We start from the raw sequence: 14,354 nt of genomic DNA on the forward strand, positions 1-14,354 counted from the left end.
TAGGTTAAAAGATAGTTTTTATTATAAACTTTTTTAAAAGCTTTTTTTAAAAAAGACTTGTCAACTAAAAATAAGTGCTTTGAGATTTCTATACGGGGGGAGCTTGGAGAAGTTTGCTTTGGAACTTTTAAGGGTAAAATGAAATGGTAAAATGGTGTACTCATTTCTTAGATTAACTATTCTTAGCAAACATAGATGGCTTTTTTCCTTTTCTTGGTTGCAGTAGATGTTTTAAATAGAAGTATAATTAGTATTATTTTTCAGAAAGACTTAGCTTTAGATTAGTAGGATAAGGATGGCTATTTCTGTAGTTCTTAGCCTTGATGACTACAGATTCCAATTTAAATTGGAGGCATATCCAGGCATTGGTATTTTTAAGTTTCCCAAGTAATTTTTTTTTAAATTTTTTATTTATTTATGATAGTCACAGAGAGAGAGAGAGGCAGAGACACAGGCAGAGGGAGAAGCAGGCTCCATGCACCGGGAGCCTGATGTGGGATTCGATCCTGCGTCTCCAGGATCGCGCCCTGGGCCAAAGGCAGGCACTAAACCGCTGCGCCACCCAGGCATCCCTCCCAAGTAATTTTAATTCACATTTAGACTAAGAGTCTCTGCTCCGTGTCCGACCTACAAATTTAGGAAAATTGGCTTTTGTGGTGATTGGTGGTGGTTGCGGCTTTTGATAAATAATTAAAATATACCATATGACTTTTTGTTTCAACTGTGAGTTTTATCTTGTACAGTATACACTCTCACATTTCAGAGAAGCCATAATGGGTTCCTAGAAATGAGCCTTAAAGTTTAGTGATGGGCTTGTTTGCTTTGAGTGGACTCTGTCCCCATGAACTGCAACTTTTTTAAAGCCTGAATCTGTTCTTTGACATATTTCTATTTTTTGTAAACTTTTCTTTTTAACTTTTTTCCCTTCACAGTTACACGTTTATTTTATCAGGGTTGTGGATATATTATTTCAGTCATTTTAACGATCTCCATTTTGTTTCAATTTTAGTTTAAGCCTCTTTCTTAGAATAATAAGTACATTTTATTTTTGCTTTTTATTCTGTATATTTATACACGTACTGACATATTGACAAAGATGGGATGTTGCTGAAATGGCACTGTTGCAGTCCTAGTGCTATCCTATAAATAAATGTTACAGTGTGGATCAGCTGGTTTATAAATTCAAGGAAAAGAAAATATGGATTATGGATATTTATAATGTACAGATTTGTTTAAAAGTTGATCTTGCAAAGATCAGTGATAACTTTAGAGTAAGTGTACTGAAGAAAAAACCCCAGATGTCTGGTTTTTTTCCACACCTGGACCAGAATTCCTCTCCCAGAGGATAAAAGAGATAGTGAATAAATGCTGGGAAAGGCCATGTCTTTTTCTTTAAGACAAAACAAATTCTCATGGCTGAAGGTTTTTGTTTTTGTTTTGTTTTTAATTCCAGTGTAGTTAAAATGCAATGTTGTATTAGCTTCAGGTGTGTAATACAGTGATTCAACAATCCTGTACATTACTCAGTGCTCATCACAGTAAGTGTTCAATCTCCACCTATTTCACCCATCCTTCCACCCAACTCCCCTCTGGTAAACCATCAGTTTGCTCTCGTTTCTCAACTTTAATTGTTACATTATTTGTATCCTCAATAGGTTTGGGATAAGTAGACGGGCTGTTGAACTTTCTTTCCCTAAAAGGCTACTACTAATAATACAATATGTGGCTCATATTGCTACTTAGACCCCTTGGGAATCTCTCTGGAGATACCCTTAACCATCCAGAGTATGGTCATTGGGAAAGTCCATTTAGGCTTCCATGGACAGTACCAGTTGTGTTCTTCAAAGATGATTAGTAGACATTTCCTGGTGCAATGGTAAGCTGTTGGTGCCAGCAAGTCCAGAGCCCATTAGTGGAAGTCAAAGATGAGAATTGTGATAGAAAAGGAAGTTAAGAAGAGTGCTTGCTGTGGAAGCATGACAAAGACTGAAGTGAAAGGTTCAGTGAAAGCTATTGGAAATGGCAAACACCACTACCTCTATGTCAAGGCTTAGCATACCTTCTGAGCTGTAAGGAGACTCTGCTTTAATTTGGGTTAAGCTTTTGCAGTAAATTCAAAGCTGCTTCAGTATGGCTAGTACTAGCAGGCAATGGGCAAAGGCTGGTAGGTTTCGTCAGCCTGGTCAAGGGTAGGCCTTCTGATTCCCAAGGTCAGGTATGTCCAAACATATCTCAGGAAAAGAGCCCGGTTGGGAGGTACAGTGAAATACACCAAATGTAAAGTGTGTAGAAAAAGCCCTTGCTGTGTTGGGTCCAGCTTCAAGTACCTTGTCAGCAGTACTGAGAATCTGAGAAATGTGTTGAATGCAGCAGGCAGAGGAGCTGGAGGAGAGGCTATATAATCTGGCCCTGAGCATACTTCCATTTCCCAGAATCATGCAGAAGGAGGGTGATTAATCTCTATTTTGTTCCACTGTTAGTAATAGTGGAAATATAATAGTAAAACCACTGTTTTTATTTTAATCCTTTGAATGATCTGTAACTAAAAGACCTTAAAAACCTAAACCCGGGGGATCCCTGGGTGGCGCAGCGGTTTGGCGCCTGCCTTTGGCCCAGGGCGCGATCCTGGAGACCCGGGATCGAATCCCACATCAGGCTCCCGGCGCATGGAGCCTGCTTCTCCCTCTGCCTGTGTCTCTGCCTCTCTCTCTTTCTCTCTGTATGACTATCATAAATAAATAAAATTAAAAAAAAAAAAAAAAAAAAAACTAAACCCGGGCAGCCTGGGTGGCTCCGCGGTTTAGCGGTTTAGCACCGCCTTCAGCCCCGGGTGTGATACTAGAGACCTGGGATCGAGTCCCACGTCAGGCTCCCTGCATGGAGGCTGCTTCTCTCCTCTGCCTGTGTCTCTGCCTCTCTCTGTCTCCCTCTGTATCTCTCATGAATAAATAAATAAAATCTTAAATTAAAAAAAAAAAACCATAAACCCTAGCTCACTACTACCTCCTCACAGCTCCATTAGAATTGGTTGGTTGTAAAGTAAAGGGTTGAGGAGATAGTTCATTCAAATATGAATGAAGATCTTTGGGGTGAGGGCGCTGGAGTGGCTCACTTGGTTAAGCGTCTGCCTTGGGCTAAGGTCATGATCCCAACAGTCCTGGAATCTGAGCTCCCCGTAGGGCTCCTTGCTCAACAGGGAGTCTGCTTATCCCCTGCCCCTCCCCCTGCTCCTGCTCACTCTCTCACGGTCTCTCAAAGTCCTTAAAAAACAAAAAAGGATCTTTGGGATGGCAGTGTGATAACCTCTGATACCTCTCATGACTTTGAAGAGGTCAAGGTGATGAGAGATACGATTATACCCACTTTTTGCGTGATGCTACTGCAGTATGTTTTGTCCTTAGCTTTGGATATCTTTGAAACAATCTTAATGGGCTTGTGGCTAGCTCAGTCATTGGAACATGTAACTCCTGGTCTCGGCAGGAGTTTAAGCCCCATGTTGAGTGGCTGACTCAACACCCAGGGTGACTGGCTGACTCAGTCGGTAGAGAATGTGACTTTATCTTAGGGTTGTAAGTTTGAGCCCCATGTTTAATGTAGAGATTACTTAAACAATCTTGAGGGGCACCTGGGTGGCTCAGTGGTTGAGTGTCCCAGGATTGAGGCATCCTGGGATAGAGTCCCGCATCAGGCTCCTCTAGGGAGCCTGCTTCTCCCTTTGCCTTTGCCTCTGCCTCTGCCTCTGTGTTTCTCATGAATAAATAAAATCTTTTTTAAAAATTACAAATTTTTATTTATTTATTCATGAGAGATGGGGGGGAGGGGAGAGAGAGAGAGAAAAGGAGGTTCCATGCAGGAGCCTGATGTGGGACTCGATCCCAGGATCACACCCTGGGCTGAAGGCAGCACTAAACTGCTGAGCCACCCAGCCTGCCCACAAATCTTGATTGTGTTACAGGCCTTTGAGTGTTTCCAGTTTCACCTTACATCCTAGGAAAAATAGCCATACTCTAGAAATCAAGCCAGGATTTTACTTTTTAAAGGTTATTTAAGTAATCTCCACCCCACATAGGGCTCGACCTCAACGACCCAAAGATCATGGGTCACATGCTCTTCTGACTGAGCTGGCCAGGCACCCCAGAAGCCAAGATTTAAAAAAATAGGAGCAGAAATGTGGATAGAGGACTTACCAATTTTCATGAGAGTATTTGTTGAAGCCACCTCTTGGAAGCACTTGGACATTTCTGCTCTCAATCTGAATGGCAGATGGCCTACATCATTAGGTATGTTAGAAGGATGCAGGGTAAGTGATTTGTGGCTTCTGAAATACGTAACTTCAGTGTTAAAATCCTAAACAATGGTAGCTGACATTCTGAACTAGGCTAGGGTTTTGATGCTCTCAGCATCTGAATGAGGAAAGTGCTGGAGTGACCATTACGTAATGTAAAGAGTGTAGCTGGATCCAGAATAACTTGGAAGAACAGTAAGTATTGGACGTTCACTCTGAGATAGCAGAAATAGGTAATGGTGAATAATGTCTAACAATGAGGGTTCCCCATGTACCAGGCATTTTACATGGATTATTTTATCGTCCTAGCAGTTTAAAAGGGCAGAAAAGGTAAAGCTATTCAGGTGTCTGTCACAAAAATTCCAGACTTACAGAAAAGCATGAGATTTCTCTTTTCCTTTGCTGAGGTTAGTATTTAGTGGCCTTTGAAGGATGGGCAAAACCCTCCACAGCTTTCAGTTCCAGAGAAAATGACTTGTGTCTGTGCCTGACCCCTGTGTCTATAAGCTGATTGTGGGGCAGGCCCTTAGAGAAGCATGGCAAAAGGAGGTTTGCACTCTTGAGGTTGGCCCAAGTCAAGTATCCTGGTCACTGCATTCTTGAAGTTAATGGAGTGACTTGACTTGTATGTCTCAAGGACATTTATATGAATCAGATTTTGAAAGCTAGCTGAGGCTGGTTGAGAAAATAATTTTCAACTCAGTACCTCATACCACAGCCTATTATTCCTGAGAGTAAAGGAACTTTCACACTGGTCTTAGATTAACAAATGTATTTAAGATGGAAAGGAAAACCTATGGTTTCTTTTAAGGAGGTATATATGGAGTGGGACACTCCAGTTCCCAACTTCTAACTCTTTAAGGGAAGTTTTGGGTTTACAAAATGGAGAAGGTATAGAGATTTCCTATCCTGTCCCCACAAAAGCACAGCCGCCTCTTTTATCAGCATACCCTACCACAATGGTAGATTTATTAAAATTGAGGAGCCTGGAGCACCTGGCTGGCTCAGTTGAAGGATCATGAGTTTGAGCCTCATTTTTGGGTGTAGAGGTTAACTTAAACTTTAAGGGGCACCTGGGTGGTTCAATTAAGCATCTACCTTCAGCTCAGGTAATGATCCCAGGGTCCTGGGATGGAGACCCACCTTGGGCTCCCAGCTCAGCAGGGAGCCTACTTCTTCCTCGCTGCTTGTGCTCTCTCCCAACATCTTTCTCTGTATTAAATCAATAAATAATTTTTTTAAAGATTTTATTTATTTATTCATGAGAGGCAGAGACTCAGGCAGAGGAAGAAGCAGGCTCTATGCAGGGAGCCCGATGTGGGACTTGATCCTGGGACTCCAGGATCACGACCTGAGCCAAAGGCAGACCCTTAACCACTGAGCCACCCAGGCGTCCCATCTCTACAGTTTTTAATGTCATGGTTGCAGTAATACTAATACACAATTGCCTGCAATTAGCATTGTAGTAAATATTACCCCACCGGAAGTCTTTGTGACCTTTTCTCAAGGCTATGAATGCTCTATAGAGGGTGTAACCTTCAATTTGCTCAAGCTGGAAACCAGGCCGTATTCCATCCTGGGCTGCCATACATCTTTCTGAAGCTAGTATTCCCCCTTCTTGGGATTGCTTTAGCATAGGTTCCCCAGGAGCAGGTCAAAGGAGTAGGTTTATGATTCTTGTTATATATTGCCTAATTGCTTTCCAGGAATGCATCACTTTATACTACCTCTCCTGATCAACCTCATTTGGCTTTCAGGAAAAAAAAAAAGTGCTCTCATTTTATAGTAAAGGTATTATATCTCACTAAAGAATATTTGGGAAATATAGAAAGAACTAAAGGAAAAAAATCAGTCCCATAAACTGATCTTTTAAAAAGTTTAGTTTTTTGTAAACTCTATACCCAACGGGGAGCCCAAACTCACAAACTGATGACCAGGAGTCACAAACTCCCATAAATTGAAACACAACTTCCATTAATACTTAATATATTTCTTTCCTTTAAAAAAAAAAAAAGATTTTATTTATTCATGAGAGACACAGAGAGAGAGGCAGAGACAGGCAGAGACAGGCAGAGGGAGAAGCAGGCTCCATGCAGGCTCCATGCAGGATGTGGGACTTGATCCTGGGCTGAAGGCAGTGCTAAACCGCTGAGCTACCCAGGCTGCCCAATAAATAATTTTACATTGATGAACCTACATTGGCATAATCACTGAGTTCATAGTTTACACTAGGGTTCACTCTTGGTGGTGTACAGTGTAGGGGTTTGGAAGCATGAATAATGACATGTACCCATTGTTACAGTAAACAGTATTTTCACTGCCCTAAATGTTCTCTGTGCTCTGTCAATTCACCACCCCACCTCCACACTCTCTTATCCTATCCCTGTTACATCTAAATGAAAGAATTCCTCCTTTTCTCCCTGAAAGCCCAGCTGATTTGAGGGCATTCTTTAGCAGAGGAATGATCTTGATTTTTCAAACTCTAATAAACCTCTGGTATTCTATGCAAGACTGTGGAAACTAGTCAGTTGTTGGGACTTTAACAAGGATAGCAAATGGAATCTTGTGCTAGCCCTTCATTAACTGGCCATTTCCCCATGTTTCTGAAGACCCGTACCCCGTCATCTCAGGAGCCAGAAGCCAAGACCATATTACTTTCTTCTCTGATCTTGTGGTGCCCAGTTAACCATCTATAAATTCTGATAGAAAGTACTTGACCCAGGGATCCCTGGGTGGCTCAGTGGTTTGGCGCCTGCTTTTGGCCCAGGGCGTGATCCTGGAGTCCCGGAATTGAGTCCCATGTTGGGCTCCCTGCATGGAGCCTGCTTCTCCCTCTGCCTGTGTCTCTGCCTCTCTCTCTCTGTGACTCTCACGAATAAATGAATAAAATCTTAAAAAAGAAAAGAAAGAAAGAAAGAAAGAAAGGAAAGAAAGAAAGAAAGAAAGAAAGAAAGAAAGAAGAAAGAAAGCAAGCACTTGACCCCTCAAACACTGCCCAGCTCTGATCCGTATGGGTGCCCAGTCTTCGGTTAAAAAAAAAAAAAAAAAAAAAAGGATCTTTTCTACTATTTTATGATAAAATACATACTTCTTGTAAAGTCAGTGCAACAAAGATGTATACCAAAAAAAGTCTCCCCTTAAACCTTACTCCTGTTTTACTATTAATGGTTTGTGGATACCTTCACCATACATACTACCATACCCAAGCCTACCTGTTTGTAGAGTAGCAGTTTTACCTCATAATCATGTAATTTAAATCACCTCCTTTAGAAGCAACTTAGTTTTGTGTGTGTATGCATGTCACTCCTTACCTTTTTAAAACGTACTGGTACATTTCTCCTTCAACATCTTGAGTATTGTGACAACCATTATTTTACAAGTAACTAGTAGTGAGTTGGTGAAAAGTACGCTGGGTCCCTGAAGTAGTTTAATGTTAAACAGGGAGGCAAACCTGAGGCAACTTACCAGGTTGTGTGGATGTGTGGTCACAGTTGGGCACAGCCCCAATACAGGGTAACCAATTGTCTTGGTTTGTCTAGAACTTAAGCATTTCCCAGGATGCAGAGTTTTTAGTCCTCAAACTGGGACAGGTGGTCCTCCCACTATGTTCTGTGCCTACATCTTAGAGGCATAGAAAGCCTTTCCCACCCTCACCAACTTTGCAGGATCCAAGCTGGGCTTTGGCTCTCCTCTGCGTTCCTGGTAGGAGAGTAGGGGAGGTGGTAGTTGGATGAAGTGACTCAGACCTGACTCCTAAGTCCATCAGTTGCGTGGCTGGCATCTTGGGTCAAAAGGAAACAGTTTTTGCATTTAAAAAACTTATGACTCCAGGACCTGCTGACTCTCAACATTCCAAGCCTTGTTCTATATTGATAGCTCTTGCTTGTGAGAAAATTTCAAGGCTCTCCAAGTCTTGAAGCAAAGGACAGAAATATTTGTTGAAGGGGGAGATGAGAGGTAGGAAATAAATCAATGAAAAGGCTAGGAAGAAAGGGTGGAAGCAAGAGTGTGTGCAGTGAGGGAGTGAGGGAGGTTTGTGATTCTAGCAAGAGGGCTTAGTTCTCTCAGCCAGAGTGTAGTAAGGGGCAGCTTCTATCTGGGGGAGCATAGCAAATGAGCTCAAGAAAGCATGTTGCATGGTGTCTGAGTAATGTCCATAGGTAAGGGGCCCCTGGGTGGCTCAATGGTTGAGCACCTGCCTTTGGCTCAGGTCATGATCCTGGAGTCCCAGGATCAAGTCCCGCATCGGACTCCAGGCAAGGAGCCTGCCTCTCCCTCTGCCTGTCTTTGCCTCTCTCTGTGTGAGTCTCTCATGAATAAATAAAAATATATTTTTAAAAATGTCCATGGGTAAGTCAGCCACTACCTGATACCAGCTGAATTGCATGGTTGGGAGAGTGGGTGTGGCTGGTACAGGTGGTATAAAATCTTTAAAAAAAAAAAAAAAGTTAAATTTTAAAATATTTTAAAATATCACAACCTAATTTAAAAGGGCAAATGGGAGAAAATAGATTTAAGCATGCCCTCAACTACTTACCGAGTAGCTGTTATGTGTCAGGTGTTATTAGGCACTGGAAATAAATACAGTGATGTGCAACACCAAGTGTCTGCCCTTGTGGAGGTTACATTTCTGAGGGATAAATACAAAAGTCAGATAGGGACAATGTGCTATGAAGAGAAATAAGGCAGGGTATGAGGCAGGGAGGTAAAAAGAGGTACCCTTTTATCACAGCCTACACAAACATGCTGTTGCACAGATTGTCCACAACTTACCAAGTTTGTGGATTACAACAATTTTCTACCTGATAGCATAATACATATTGATACAGTGGCTTTTAAATGTTTCAATTTATATAAATTTTATTTAAATTTAGCAGTGCACTGATTAGGCTGGTAATGAGCCTGGTGCTTTCTGAGGAAGTGGCATTGAGCTGAGACCCATAGGATGAAAAGGAGCTACCCCTTTTCACCAATCTGTATGAGACACTATCACAAGATCACTATTTATTACTTCTTTTATTTTTATTTTTTTAAAGATTTTATTTATTCATGAGAGACAGAGAGAAGCAGAGACACAGGCAGAGGGAGAAGCAGGCTCCATGCAGGGAGCCGAGTGTGGGACTCGATCCTGGGACTCGATCCCGGGACTCCAGGATCATGCCCTGGGCCGAAGGCAGGCACTAAACCACTGCCACCCAGGGATCCCCTATTTATCACTTCTTTTAAAAGAGAAAACTAGCGTGTTGTTTATAGAGCGACACCGAGAGTCACCTGATGACATCTCCAGAGATTTTTGCTTTGACCTGCTGAGGGCAGGAGGTCAGGGGCAACAGGAGGGAGGCTGCAGGATGGGAACCTGTTTGTAGCCCAGGCTAGGACTTGCTATCCAGAGACTGAATCCTGCACCTGAGCAGCAGAACACGGCTAGAGAAATGCCTAACTGAGCTCATGGGAGGGACTCATTTATACAAATATCACAGTAACCAGTCACTGCCAGTTTCCTCTGCTTCCTAAGATTCCTTCTCAGGCTTCAAGAGGACTGATTCACATGGTCTCTCTCTTCTCCAATAGCCAGCACCCCCTCTCCTGTACTCCAGAACTCTGATGACCTTGCCAACTTATACTTTCTTCTTCCTGCCACCACCTCCACTAACCTTTCTGCAGCTGTGCAGCTGTATCTGTAACGTTGACCTCACCTGGATCATTCCCAACAGCATACAAGCATGGCTCCAGCATCTTCAATCCTGAAAACAAACTCTGTTGACCTCACAGCCCCCATGTCTGTGCCTTTTCTATGCTCCTCCTCTTGGCAAACCTTTGTTAGCTATTCTCTGTTCATCTCCTCTTACACTGTTTTCTCGGGACATTGCTCCACTTGAATAATAGACTTTATCAAGGTTATTTTTACATTGCCAAGCACAGTAGACATTTTTCTTACTATATTAAATTCCAGTTTGGGGGCACCTGAGTGGCTCAGGTGGTAAGTGTCTGCCTTTGGCTCAGGTCATGATCTAGGGGTCCTGGGATGGAGCCCAACATTAAGCCCCCTTGGCATGACTCCTTGGCACGACTCAGATGTCTAACATGCATCTCAAGCTGGATTCCTGATCTTCCACCCAAACTCCTGGTGGTCCCTAACTCAGTAAATAGTACCACCATTCATGCACATGAAATCCACTAGCTATACCTCCACATATATCTTTCTCCTCATCTCCACTGTCCCTGCCCTGGTTCAAGCCTCCTGAAAGATCTTACTATTTCCCTTCTGCCTACCAACCACATTCTATGCACAGTCACAAAGTGAGCATTCTAAACTGAAGATCAGATCAGGCCACTTGCTGCTTACCTCCAACCCCTGAGCTTGCTAAATGCAAACCGAATAAAATCCAACCTTCTTATGTCTTCCCTGCCAAGTTTCATGCTTTGGTCCTTGCTTGCTCCTCTGTCTGTATTGCATTTCACTCTCCCCCTGCCTCATTAAGCTCTGATGATACTGGAACATACCAAGGTCATTTTTTTTTTTTTAATGATAGTCACAGAGAGAGAGAGAGAGAGAGAGAGAGAGGGGCAGAGACACAGGCAGAGGGAGAAGCAGGCTCCATGCACCGGGAGCCCGACGTGGGACTCCATCCCGGGTCTCCAGGATCACGCCCTGGGCCAAAGGCAGGCGCTAAACCGCTGCGCCACCCAGGGATCCCCCAAGGTCATTCTTAACTCAGAGCCTTGCTCTCCTTGAATAGCTGCCCCACTGCTTTCCATGGCTTGTGCCTTCTCCAACAGGTTTTTGCTTACTGCTGCCCCTACCTTCCCCGACTTCACTTTCTACATCAGCCTTTATTTTCCTCACAATATTCACCTATTTAACATTTTCTCATTTGTGTGCGTTTATCTTATCTTACCCACTAGGGGTGCCTGGGTGGCTCAGTTGGTTGTCTACCTTGGGCCCAGGTCATGATCCCAGGGTCAAGGTATGGGGTATTAAGGTATCGAGCCCCGCATCAGCCTCCCTACTTAGCAGGGAGTCTGCTTCTTCCTCTCCCTCTGCTCCTCCTCCTGCTCATGTTCTTTCTCTCTCAAATAAATAAAATCTTTAAAAATATATTTCTTACCCATTAGAAGACAAATTCCCTAAGACCAAAGTCCCTTTTCTGTCTTGTTTACCACTGCCTATGACATTGCAGATGGAGAGGGTACTAGGTAAATATTCTTTGACTGGTTGACTGGCACAGTACACACTGGCAGCCTTTTGGGCCAGTTAGTAGGTCATGCGTTGGGCCTGTACTCAAGAGATTCTCCTGAGGACGTCCTTGCCACTCAGTGGCCCCTTGGCAAACAGGCCTTCATAACTAGGCATTCAGCATTCACAGACTAGCCCTTGGTTTGTGAGACATCCTAAAGTCATACTTGTCAGGATGCCTGGGTGGCTCAGTTGGTTAAGTGTCCAACTCTTAATTTCAGCCCAGGTAATAACCTCAGGATTGTGAGCTGGGCACACACATCAGGCTCTGCGCTGGGCATGGAGCCTGCTTAAGATTTTCTCTCTCCGCCTCTCCTCTCTCTTTCTCTCAATAAAGTCATACTTGCCTGCCCCTCATTGATGTCTCCCCAAGTCTAGCTCCTGGAATGTCCAGCATATCAGGGTCTGGCCTGGAGCTCTGTGGGTAGCCAGCTGGCAGGCTGAGCTGTGGACCGCTCAGATTGTCCTCTTGTGGTTTTGCCCCACTGTGCTGGTTCCAGATGCCACACTGATGCTGGTGTCCTCTGGTTCCCATAGTGGGAGAGAGTAGGCCATGCCTGTCATGATTTTGTCATCTACAAAACAGTTCTCGATGGCCTACATTGCCCTGCTTTTGTCCTGGGCCCTATTGCCAGGACTTGTGTATGAACTTGATTTCCCAGAGGGACGCTGTGGCCTACAGGGCTGGAAGCTACTTCCAGAGTCACACTGTGGGTATGTAGTCAAGCTGTACACAAAGTCAATCTCTCAGTCACACCAGGGATCTGGACAGGACTCTTGGTCCTGGAGAGGAGAGGAGGCAGCATCTGGAAGCATCTCTGTGAGGGGACAGGCTCAGCTAATGACTACTGGCCCTCTGGCACCATCTGCTGGCCAAAGCCAATCAGCTCTTGGGGACTGGCCAGGACCAGACTGTATGTAGGGCAACCCCCTCCCTGTCCCTGTCTTTGCGGGGCCCTGGGAAGCCACTCTGAGCCTACAGAGGGTACCCATGTATCCCCGTGGACTTTCCTACTGGGGGGAGCTGAAACAGAGGGTAGCCCATGCTCTTCTGGAAAGCTTTGACTCATCTATGGTGAGTCAGTCAGACCTTGGTTCAGTTCCACGCCCCATTTCCCTGCTGTGTGGCCTGGGACAAGTTACATACTAAGCCATCTCAGCTTCATGGGCAAGCCCACTCCGGTTTGATAACCCTTCAATCCAGCCTAGACCCACGGGTCTCTGATGGAGTCAGAGTAAGAGTTTTCTCTTCTTCCATTTAGGTGTGGATGCCACTTCTGACTAGAGCTTCCATAGCAACTTCCTGGGGATGGGTCCATAGCCTACCAGGGGAGGCAGTGCCCTGGCTGGCTGAAGTAGAAGCAAGGAAGCTGATGAGTGGCTCTCTCTGCAGCTTTGTCCAAGGCCTCAGTTGGACTTGGGCTCTGGGCAGCTAAGTCTTTCCTGGGCGGAGGAGCCTTGCAACAATCTCCCACCTTCCTCCCTGGCATCTTCCATTACTCCTCCAGCCTTGAATAATAATAATACATGAAATAATAAAATCTTAAAAAAACATTATGTCTGTAAGATTCATCCATGCTGTTGTTAAGATCAGTAGTTTCTTTTTCATTGCCATTTACTCTTCCACTATGTGAATATACAAGGTTATTTTTACATTTACAGTTGGTGGATTTTTTATTTCTAGCTTTTTCTGTTAAAGTTGAACATTTAACAGAAAATTTAACAGAAAAACATTTCTGTTAAAGTTGAACAAAAAATGTTAAAGAACATTTTTAAAAAGATTTTATATATTTATTTGACAGAGACAGAGAGGGAGCACAAGCAGGGAGAGGGATATAGGGAGTTAGAGAAGCAGGTTCCCTGCTGAGAAGGGAGCCTGACATGGGGCTCAATCCCAGAACCCCAGGATAATGACCTGAGCTGAAGGCAGCCATTTAACTGACTGAGTCACCCAGGTGTCCCACTGTAAACATTCTTAAACATATTTTTTGGTAGACAAGAGAATGTATTCCTGTTGGATATTTGTCCATAATTGGAATTACCGAGCCATTGGGCATATGTATGTTTAATTTTAGTAGACTGCCAATTTTCTGGTGTACCGATCTGCTCTCCCACCAGCAGCATGTGTTGCAATTGTTCTTTGTCCTTGCCAACAGCTGGTATGGCCAAGCTATTAAGTTTGGCCATCCTAGTGACTAAAATAACTAATTTTCACAAAAATCCTGTGAGGCAGATAGTGCTGTAAGCCCCATTTTACAGACAAGAAGACTGAGGCTACAAAGGACAGAGGCGGCCGCATATCCCACGATGACACAGGATGTAAGCAGCAAGCGGGCAGCAACCGGTCTGCAGGATCCTTGTCTCCCTGTGGCCATATACAATTTTAAAATCAGAAAATGTGGCTATGCCAAAATGATAGGTCTTTTGTTTTCTTACTTGCTCTCTATTCCATTTGATAGCAGAAATGTAATTTGCTTACTTCCTGGCACAGTCGGCCAAGGGAGTGTATGATCATTAAGTCACTTCAGGGGTACATGCAGTCAAATTGAGGATTTTTGTTCCTTTTCCTTTTTTTTTAAGATTTTACTTATTTATTCATGAGAGACACACAGAGAGAGACAGACAGACAGACAGAGACACAGGCAGAGGGAGAAACAGGCTCCATGTAGGGAGCCCCATGTGGGACTCGATCCCGGGACTCCAGCATCACACCCTGGGCCAAAGGAAGGCACTAAACTGCTGAGCCACCCAGGGATCCCTTTTTGTCCCTTTTCTATCTAGGATCAGAGCTACATCATGCAGAGCTGATGTGGTCATGGCGTGGAGTGGGAG

The sequence above is a fragment of the Vulpes lagopus genome, chromosome 7, assembly GCF_018345385.1.
Source record: "Vulpes lagopus strain Blue_001 chromosome 7, ASM1834538v1, whole genome shotgun sequence".
NCBI lineage: Eukaryota > Metazoa > Chordata > Mammalia > Carnivora > Canidae > Vulpes > Vulpes lagopus.